General features: G+C 35.7%; 1 non-coding gene across 1 annotated transcript; it reads left to right on the top strand.

Moving 5' to 3' along the window:
• Positions 1–3,335: 3,335 nt before the first annotated feature.
• On the top strand, positions 3,336–3,410 carry LOC122916668. The gene has a single exon (XR_006386286.1). It is a non-coding gene; the product is annotated as a small nucleolar RNA SNORD59 (small nucleolar RNA).
• The last annotated feature ends 7,607 nt before the right edge of the window (positions 3,411–11,017 follow it).

Raw genomic sequence — 11,017 nt, 5'->3', positions numbered from 1 at the left:
TGCATATATATATGTTCATGTATATATACATATATATGTTCATATATATATATACATATATATATATATTTAAATCAGGATTCATCTGGTAGTATGAACATTCCCAGCTAAACATCTGATACCATCAGAATAGTTTAAACATGTGTTGATGGTATCATAAAAGGAAGGAAACTCATGAACATTTCCCTGCTGCTTTGTTTTTTATTAATAAATTACTAAGCCACTATATGAAATTTGTGAAAAGCCTTTTTCAAGCATAAATGTGGTGCTGCATGCAGGCAGTCTTTCTCTGTGTCAACCTTGAAACTGCTAACTGGGAACCAATATCTGAAAATGTTTATATGAACTTTTTTTTTTTTTTTCTGGAACTTGGTGTTTTTTTTTTTTCCAATTTATTTATTTTCAGAAAAACAGTATTCATTATTTTTTCACCACACCCAGTGAACTTTTATTTATTTTTTTAATTTAAATTCAGTTAATTAACATATAGTATAGCGTTAGTTTCAGAGGTAGAGTTCAGTGATTTGTCAGTCTTATGTAACACCCAGTGCTCATTACATCTCATGTCCTCCTCAATGCCCATCACCCAGTTACCCCATCTCCCCGGTCCCCATATGAAAGTTAATGCCAGAAAGTATAACACTCTTAGGTTGCCGATGCCAATATTTAGGGTTACCTCTCACCTAAGGACAGCATTCACCAGTCATTCCAAATAAATCCAAAACACCATGTCTGCAAATCTGAATGCTGTCTGTTTTCTGCTACGTGTTGCAAGTCTCTTAATTAGTCTCTCTGGCCCCATTCTCTTCCTCTTCTGATAATACTACACCTGGGCAATAAACATGTCTCTTAAAATGCCAACAATGGAAATGTGGAAGTCCTGAGGGAAGCTAAATTTGGAATGAATGTGAGTTCACTTTGAAGCATATTGAGTCTGAGGAGATGAAAGGGCATTAAGGAGGGGACATCACAAGGACAGTCATAGATTGAGGAAGTGCAAAGGTGATTACATCATGATGTATAAATGCAAGTCATAGAAATAAAGACGGTAGAGTCATGGGATCTCCAAGTGAAAAGTCCTAGAGTGTAGAGGAGTGGTGAGAAACCTCTTTTCTTTCTTCCTCCTCCCTGCCCCCCTCCCTCCTCTTCCTCCACCTCCTCCTCCTCCTCCCCTTCTTCTTCTTCTTCTTCTTCTTTAAAGGACCATTTAGGGGCACCTGAGTGGCTCAGTAGGTTAAGCATCAGACTGTTGATTTTGGCTTTGGTCATGAGATCATAGGGTCATGAGATCAAAGCCTGCGACAGGACTGCTTGAGAGTCTCTCTCTCTTCCTCTGCACACCCCTTCTGAAGGAAAAAAAAAAAAGAACAACTTACAAGGAGCAGAAAATGTTTATGAACCTTATTTTTAAAACATTCAAAAGTGAAAATAGTGTTACTAACTGCCGTAACAAGAACTTACATTCCAGGATGATTATTAAGATAAGAATTTCTATTCTCTCTCGGGCAGGGTGTTCTAGCCTGTCCTAGTTTGATGCATTTGCAATGTGGAATTTAAGGTAAGCGGATTGTAGACATGAGTGCAGAAGTGAGAAGAGAAGAGGGTAAGTTAGCCAGAAAGGAGTTAAGTCAACCTTTAAAGTGTTGGAAGAAAGGGAGAAGAGAGATGACCCAAAGCCTAATAAACTGGGTTCTAAAGAAAGAGTTTGAAGGTTTTATGTGAGAGTAGGAAATAGAATGGAACTCAAGGGGGGCTCTGTAACCATGAATGGATTTCTCTAATGTTCCTTGAGAGCAGTCAAGGTAAATAAAAGTTGGAATAGGTTTTTAAAATTACTGTGATCCTGAGCAGAGTCTAAGATATGTGGGACTCCAGGACTTGCTAGGGTCACAAGAAAAACGCCAATGGGAAATTTGGCAATGGTTCTGAGCTGCTAAAATGTTATCTGCTCATACTAAGGAGTCATGACACAAAAACAGCTTTCAAATCTTTTGTAACTTAATTTACATTGCTTTTTAGAGCTTCTATATGTTTTCACAGTTCTATCTTATGTTACCTTTGGAATGATTCCTTAAATTATTATCAACCATAATTTACAGATGGGGAAATTGAAACTTAGAGAAGTGAAAGCCAGAAACAGATCAGGATTAATGATTAGTTCCAGTCAATTGAACATCTACTGAGCCTTGCTGACTGAAATTCAGATTGTGCTCTATATCAATGTAAAAATGATAAAAATGTGCATGCCATCCTTAGCCATTCTTTCTTTACTCTTTCCCAGTTCTCTCTGAAAGGACTCATATCTCCTCTAAGCCTGGACTTGGTTCATAAAGAGATCTAACTCAGAGCATCACCGACACAAAGAGCAAGGTTCCAGAAAGAATCAATTCCAGAGTCCTCTGGCCATGCCATGCCTGTGATATGGTCATCAGAATTGCAGGATAAGGAAGAGATGGGAATTCTTATGCGTTTCTGAGCAGAGACGAAATTGGTGCAATTACATCGGAAGGCGATTTGACAATATCTAGTAAAACGAAAGATGCCCTATCTTACAATCTAACAATTCCACTTCGCTATATATACCCAAGAAACTCCCTTAAATGCGTAAATGAATATTCAGTGAAGTATTGTGTATAACAGAAAAATAATTGGAAACAACCTAAGTGTTCATCAGCCTGAGAGTGGTTAAGTAAGTTGTTGTATGATCACACAGAAGAATACTATCTGGTAGTTAAAATACATGAACTAGAACTGGAACTATAATATGCATCAATCTCAAAAAATAAAATATCTAGCGAAAACAATAAAGTGGCAGGAGATCCATAAAGCGTGCTACCATTTACATGAACTTTAGACCCATGAAACAACGGTACATATTTCTGTGTGTGATAAACATTTAAAAAATATTCACAGTAATAATAACTCCAAATTCAGGATAGTTGTTACCTCTGGGGAAGAAGATGGATAATGACAGCATAGGCAGAAGCCTTTAGCCAAATCTGTATTTTCCCCCCTGAAAAGTGGATCAGAAACAAATAATGCAAAAAGTAAATATTTGACAAGATTTGGTGGGGAAGGTGAGTTCATATTATTATTTTTATCCCCTGTATGCTTGAAATATTTCATTTAGAAGTATATAGGGGTCTTCAACCCTGGAATTCTGGATTTTTTTTCTTTGTGCAGAAATTTCTTTTTTTTCCTTTTCTCATGTTGAAATTCCATCCATTCTATGGTATTTAACTCAAGTCTCACTACATTATTGAGAATTTCTGTGACAGTTTTGTCAGTCCATACTATGCACTATAAAGTTCTGTAGGTCTGTAAGTTTTTCTTATATTCTATGATGACTTTATCAAAGTGACTTTCATTCTTCTGAGTATGCTGAAGCTACCTACCAGGTACTGAGAAAGAGTAGGAAAAAAATGAAGATCTCTCGTACACCTTGTTTGTATGGCCAGAATCCTTTCATGTTATTGTTTAAATATATACTGCCTTGCATTAATATTTGGCTGTATTGTACACAGGCCTTGTCTCTCCAATTATATTGTAAGAGCTTAGGAGCAGGGACAATGTCTTGAACTTTTAAAATTCTTCCCCAGTGCCCAGTGGAGCCTAACCAAATGCTTAGTAATGAAAAGTGGTGCATAAACCAATAATTATTATCCTCCCTTCAAAACCCTTATATAGAAAGTTGAAAATACTAGTTGGAGATACATTTGCTTTTATTTTCCCAGAGAGAGAATAGTAATGAGCTGTGAAATGACCAAAACTCGGGCAGCAGAAGGGGAGAAAAAAAAAAGAAAGAAAGAAAGAAAGAAATAACGGGTTTATATTTTACACATTCTGGATAATCAGCTTTTGAATGATTAAGTGTGGAAAATCTCTTATGAGTAACAGCAGATTTAAAAAATTTGTTTTATGACTATGGACGTGTGTTGTAGATCATTTCCAGTTTTCAGATGATCCCAGGCCAAACTTATGAGTTATTTTGGAAAAACATTTCCTCTTATGATATACTACATAGACACACACAATATACACAACTGTTATCATTCTGCCTTCATTCCAATATTTATCGGACTACACTTGGGAACGGTGGTCCAGGAAAACTAAAACACAAAGGGTATTCCATCTGTGGGATCAGGAAAGGGTCCTGGAGAAAAACAAATTACTTTGAGTCTAATTTACTCTTAGTCCCTCTTGTAAAAGGTGTTTTGTCCTTGAGTCAACCAGGGTACTCAAAACCTCTGAGAAGAATGATGGTCTCTGTGAGCCCAGGATTAAAGCTAAACAGCATAGGGAGTGGTAAGAGGTCTGGACCACATTGTCTCTCCTCAGAACCAAAAGCTGGGTATTGAGGAATGAGATAAGTGTAAGAATCAGTACAGTTACTTTTCGTAAAAGCAGCAACTGTTTAGTCGAAACTGCTACCACATCGTGTCTGAAGAGTTTCCTATGAAGCTTTGTAATAGTTTATTAAACCAGGCCACTGTCTTGTGGTTCTTTGGCCTAAGTACTGTAACACTCAAAATACAATTCTTTAAAATAAAACTTACCTACATATGTATATGTGACTGCCTTTTTAACTCCACAGTATACCTCAGGGAATTATATCTATTATTACCCTCCTCTATCTCTATGTCATTTGTATCCTAGACAATTAAAGGCACAAAAATAGCTTGCAGTTTGGTAAGAGATCATATATTCCCTCATTTTCACTCATTTGTAAATGTAGTATTGAAGCAAAACCTTGAAGCGAAGTAACCGGAGTATTCCTATAGTAATGGTCTCTGCAATTTTTCCTTTCCCTAAATAAAGTGAAGTAAACAAAATTCTTTTATAAAGATAATATATGTAATTAATAGATTGGGTTTTCAAAGTTCCCTAAAGGATAAGTGTTTGTAACTTGGAATTAATTTCCCATGGAAATACTGTGATTATGATTAGATTTAAAACCCAATACAAGTAGGTGTGAGAGGATAGTTGATTAAGAAATTGTATCTCATTTTCTTGTCTATGAGGTTATCATAGAAAATGAGAAATATTTTTCCCTTTTCCAGCCTAGAGGGCGGGTTGAGATGGTGATTTTCTAAAGCCTCAGAGAGATAGAAAACACAACTTATCTGGCAGAGAAAGTTTTCCAAAAAAAAAAAAAAAAAGGCGGCAGGGGGGAATGCCTTGGCTTCAGGAGAATTTGGATCTGTTGGACCCAGAAGGAGAGAGAACCAGACAAGAGTCCATTTCCATAAATGGTAAAGATCTATGTCTACTCCCAGATAACAGATCGGAATGGTATACACCTCTGATGAAGATGCCAGCAAGGATATCTTGTCTCAGAAGTAGTAAAAGTATAATACTAAGCTGAAACAAGTCAAGGGTACATATTATAAACTCTAGGGTTACTATTAAGAGAATAATAATATTATGTATAAACAACATAATGTATAAATAGAAGATAGTATAATAATTTTTTTAAAAAATAGTTAATGAAACCAAAAGAAGGCAAGAAAGAAGATTAAAAAAAGGACCAAGTAACCAGTAGGGTAAATACAAAACAGAATTGTAAGATGTTAACTATGAATCCAAATATATCATTAATTACCATAAATATAAATGGCATAATATTTCACTAAAAACCAAAGATTTCCATACTGCTTTTAAATATATGGGGTGCCGGGGTGCCTCAGCGGCTCAGTCTGTTAAGCGACTGCCTTTGGCTCGGGTCATGATCCCAGGGTCCTGGGATCAAGCCCCACAGTGGACTCCCTGCTCAGCGGAGAGTCTGCTTCTCCCTCTGCCTACTGCTCTGCCTACTTGTACTCTCTATCTGTCAAATAAATAAATAAATTTAAAATAAATAAATAAATATATATATGGGGTTTATTTAAATATAAATTATTTAAATATAATTTAAATCAATTTAAATTTATTTAAAAATAAAATTAAAATAAATAAATAAACAAATATATGGGCTAAATTTATAGCCACCCAGGCTATAAATAAATATAGCCCAGGCTATAAATAAATAATTATAAATAAATATAATATTTATATTATATAAATAAATATAGCCTGGGTGGCTAAGTCAGTTAAGCATCTGACTCTTCATTTTGGCTCAGGTCATGATCTCAGCGTTGTGAGATGAGACTCGATGCTCAGCAGGTAGTTTGCTTGAGATTCTGTCCCTGTCCCTTTGCTCTCCCACCCCTGTTCATGCATGCACATGTGTATATGTGCATGCTCTCTCTCTCTCTAAAATAAATAAATCTTTAAAAAATAAATATATATATTTAATAATGTAATAAATATATGTTCTTTTTCAAAAGATATAAAAATTACAATCTAAAATAATACCACAGAATTAACCAAGAGAGTGCCATGCCCCTTCAGACCAGCTGCTCCCATCAGATTTCCGTGGTCATAGTCCTATTTGGAGCTGCAGTGCCTCTGGATGGGGGTGGTGCTGGGCTCTGGCCTTTAAACAGAGAGAGGTCAGGACAGGGTCCATATTGTGGACATGTGTATGTCTTCCCAAGTTCTCTTATAGTTCCTAATGGGACTCCCTGACTTATTCTAGTTGGTTCCCACTGCTATCTCTTTTATAAAATAGACTTCATAGAACTGATTGATCACCATGGTTATTTAATGTGAGTTTGCAGATTTTTGTCTTAATCTTCCAAAACAGGTATATTGGGGGGAATAATAAAATCCTAGACGTGAATGAATGAATGAACGAATAAATAAATAAATAAAAATAATACCACAGAAAAGTAAAGGTAAAGGAAAGAAAGACATTTTATAAAAACACAAACCCAAAGTAAGCTGGTATAGCTATACCTTAAAGTAGACTTTAAGGAAAGAAACATTATTAAAAATAAAGTGTGGTATTTCACAACAATAAAAACATTAAACTATCAGGGAGCTGTAACAATTCTAATTTTGTATACAACTAACAAACTACAAAATATGTAAGGCAAAGGAATTTCAGAAACAGCAAGGAATAATGGATAAATCTACAATCACAGCAAGAGGATTTAATATATTGTGAGTGTCTGAAAGAATAAGGAGATGAAAATTAGTAAAGGTACACAACATACAATAGATCTCTGGGTTCTGATGATTTCACCAGTGTATTCTTCCAAATACTTAAGGAAGAAGTAACACTAATTGTATATAAACTCTTTCGGAGAACAGAAAAAGGAAATGACAGCATATTTTATGAGGTCAGTAAAATGTTGATCCCCAAACCTGAGAAGGTCATTACAAGAAAGGAAAATTACAGACCAGTCTATTTGTTATCAAAGATGAAAAAACTTCTGGGCACACTTGGGTAGACCAGTTGGCTAAGCATCCAACTCTTGATTTTGGCTCAGGTCATGATGTCAGGGTCATGAAATTGAGCCCCGTGTTAGGTTCCATACTCAGCAGGGCATCTGCTTGAGATTCTCTCTCCCTCTTCCTCTGTCCCTCCCTCTACTCTTTCTGTAAAATAAGTAAATCTTTTTTTTTTTAAAGATTTTATTTATTTATTTGACAGACAGAGATCACAAGTAGGCAGAGAAGCAGGCAGAGAGAGAGGAAGGGAAGCAGCCCCCCCCACCCCGAGCAGAGAGTCCGACGCGGGACTCGACCCCAGGACCCTGAGATCATGACCCGAGCCGAAGGCAGCGGCCCAACCCACTAAGCCACACAGGCACCCTAAAATAAGTAAATCTTAAAAAAAAAAAAGATGAAAGAACTTCTAAATTAAATATCAGCAAAACAAACCCAGTAATATATTAAACATAAAATTATGTTTACTTCAAGCATTTGAGCATAAAATCTCATTATACATGCAACTAATAGTATAAAAGAAAAAATATATATTCATCCTTATAGATACAGAAAAGGAATTTGATAAAATTCAACATTCATTCATGATTTAAAACTTTTTTTTTAAGATTTTTAAAATTTATTTGACAGAGAGAAAGTTCACAAGTAGGCAGAGAGGCAGGCGGTTGGGGGGGTGAAGCAGGCTCCCTGCTGAGCAGAGAGCCCAACGCAGGGCTCGATCCCAGGACCCTGAGATCATGACCCGAGCCGAAGGCAGAGGCTTAACCCACTGAGCCACCGAGGCACCCCCCATGATTTAAAATTCTTAACAAACTAGGAATTTCCTCTCTTTTTGGTAGTCTTTTATTTTGAAATAATTTTAGACTTCTAGAGAAGTTGCAAAAAAGAGAAAGAACTCCTGTATCACCTTCACAAAGATTTGTAATTATTTACATTTTATCACATTTGTTTTATTAATGCCACTGTCTATATTACTTTCCTGAACCATTAAAGAGTAAGACATGATACCTCTTTATCACTAAAATACTTCAGTGTGTATTTTTAAAGGACAATCCACTTACACTACATAGTAAAATTACCAAAACTGGGATATACTATCTAATCTAATCTATAGACCTTTCTATATCTGACCAATTTTCCTAATACTATTTTTTTGTAACAACAACAAAAAAAGTTTTTTCTGGTCCAGGATCCAATCCAGGAAAACACAGTACATTAGTTATCATGTCACTTTTGTCTTTTAAAATCCCAAATAGTTCATTACCTTTACTTTTTATTTTATGACTCTGACATTTTGAAGAGTACAAGCTTGTTACTAAGTAGAATGTACCTGTACTGGGTTCAATTAATGTTTCCTCATGAATAGATTCTGATAATGCATTTTTGGCAGGAATACCAAAGAAGTGGTTTTATGCCTGTGACAGTGTATTACATCAGGAGGCCTATGGTGTTGGTTTGTCCCACTATTGGTAATGTTGACTTTAATCACCCAGTTAAGGTGATGTCTATCAGGTTCCTCTGTTGTAAAATTACATTTTCCTCTTTGTAACTAAAAGTATTTTAAGTGGAGATGTTTTGAGACTATATAAACATCTTGTTTTTCATTAAATTGCACTCACTAATTCTTAACATCTTTTGATGACCCTTTCCTGAGTTAATAATTACTCTGATAACAAAATAATGATTTCCAATCTAATCATTCCTTATATATTTATTAGTTAGAATTCTAAAAATGGGTCAGAGACTTGAACAGGTACTCCGAAAAAAGAGAATATCCAAGTGGCCAATAAACATAGCATAAGTACAAGTTAAAATCGGGAGATGTGACACAACTGGAACTCTCTTCCATGCTGCTGGTGAGAATGTAAACTGGTATACCACTTTGGAAAACTGGCAGTTCCTAAGAAAACTGAATATGTGCATAAACTAGAAGCCAGCAATTTCAGTTCTATTTGCAGTGGCCAAAGTTTGGAAACAGTGAAAATGTCCACCCATAGGAGAATAATTACATAAATTATATATATCTGTGCAATCCAATGATACACAGAATGAGAATGGATGAACTGCTGTTACCCATGGATGAAACTTATAAACATATTGAGTGAAAGAAACAGTACACAACATGGTGTATTTGTTTAAGGTTCAAAAACAGTGTGGAGATTCCTTAAGAAATTAGAAATAGGCTACCCTATGACCCTGCAATTGCACTACTAGGTATTTACCCCAAAGATACAGATACAGTGAAAAGAAGGGCCATCTGTACCCCAATGTTCATAGCAGCAATGGTCACAGGCACCAAACTGTAGAAAGAGTCAAGATGCCCTTCAATGGATGAATGGATAAAGAAGATATGGTCCATATACGCAATGGATTATTATGCCTCCATCAGAAAGGATGAATACCCAACTTTTATATCAACATGGACGGGACTGGAGGAGATTATGTCTGAGTGAAATAAGTCAAGCAGAGAGAGTCTATTATCATATGGCTTCACTTACTTCTGGAGCATAAAGAATAACATGGAGGACATTGGGAAAAGGAGAGGAAAAGTGAGTTGGGGGAAATCGGAGAGGGAGAACAAACCGAGAGACTGTGGATTCTGAGAAACAAACTGAGGGTTTTGGAGGGGAAGGGGTTGGGGGCATAGCGTGAGCCAGGTGGTGGGTATTAAGGAGGACACGTACTGCATGGAACACTGGGTGTGGTGCATAAACAATGAATTTTGGAACACTGAAAAAATAAAATTAGATTTAAAAAATAAAATAAAAGGCACAAATCCAAAAAACAAAACAAAACAAAACCCAACAATCCAGAAGAGATTAGGTTACTGTGATAGAAGTCAGGACTCTGGTTATCTGACAGGAGGTTATAATTGATTGGAGATTGGAAGCATAAGGGGGTTCTAGAGAGTTGTAGTCCTCCTTGATCTTTATGTCGGTCACATGGGTGTGTTTACTTTGTGAAAATTCATTGAGATCCTACCCTTATGATTTGAACCATTTTATTTATTTATGGTATTTTCAATAAGAGGTTTATTTAAAAAGTTATACTCACATGAATACTTATAGAACAGTCATAACACAGACCACGATTTATAACCTAGTAAATCCTACTTGTTTGAATTCGCCCAATCCAAGACTATCTTATAAATGGAAATCCAAACATACAAAACAGAAAAGTACTTGTAGCACAAAAGCACCTTTCACTTTACAAAGCAAAACATCAAATGCATGAAAGGAACAAGGATAACACCCATAGCAGATCCATTTTTCAATTTTGTAAATTTATCCTAAGGAAAGAAAGAACTCAACACACAAAGCTTGTTGTGAAAATGTTCATCTTAAACATGATGTCTGCCAGCAAAACACTAAAATAAGCTCAAATATCCAACCACTGGATCGAGAGTTAATAAACTATGATATGCCAGTACAAGAAAATAACATACATTAAAGATGATGTATAGACGACTTTATAGAGATACTAAAAATTTTTGCAGGTATAATGTTAGGTAGCAAAATTCAAATGTAAGATGATATGTATACCATGATACTAACTTCATAGAGCTGAACCATTAAGTAAGATGAAAATATAAAAACCTTGTGCTGGAGTCATAGATTTATGGATTTTTTTTTTGAGGGAGTAAACTTCCCTCCATTCCCTATAAATATTCTCTCTCTCTCTTTTT

The sequence above is a fragment of the Neovison vison genome, chromosome 8 (assembly GCF_020171115.1).
Source record: "Neovison vison isolate M4711 chromosome 8, ASM_NN_V1, whole genome shotgun sequence".
Lineage (NCBI taxonomy): Eukaryota > Metazoa > Chordata > Mammalia > Carnivora > Mustelidae > Neogale > Neogale vison.
Note: the sequence above shows the minus strand (reverse complement) of the source record. Positions and strands in the feature narration are given on the sequence as shown.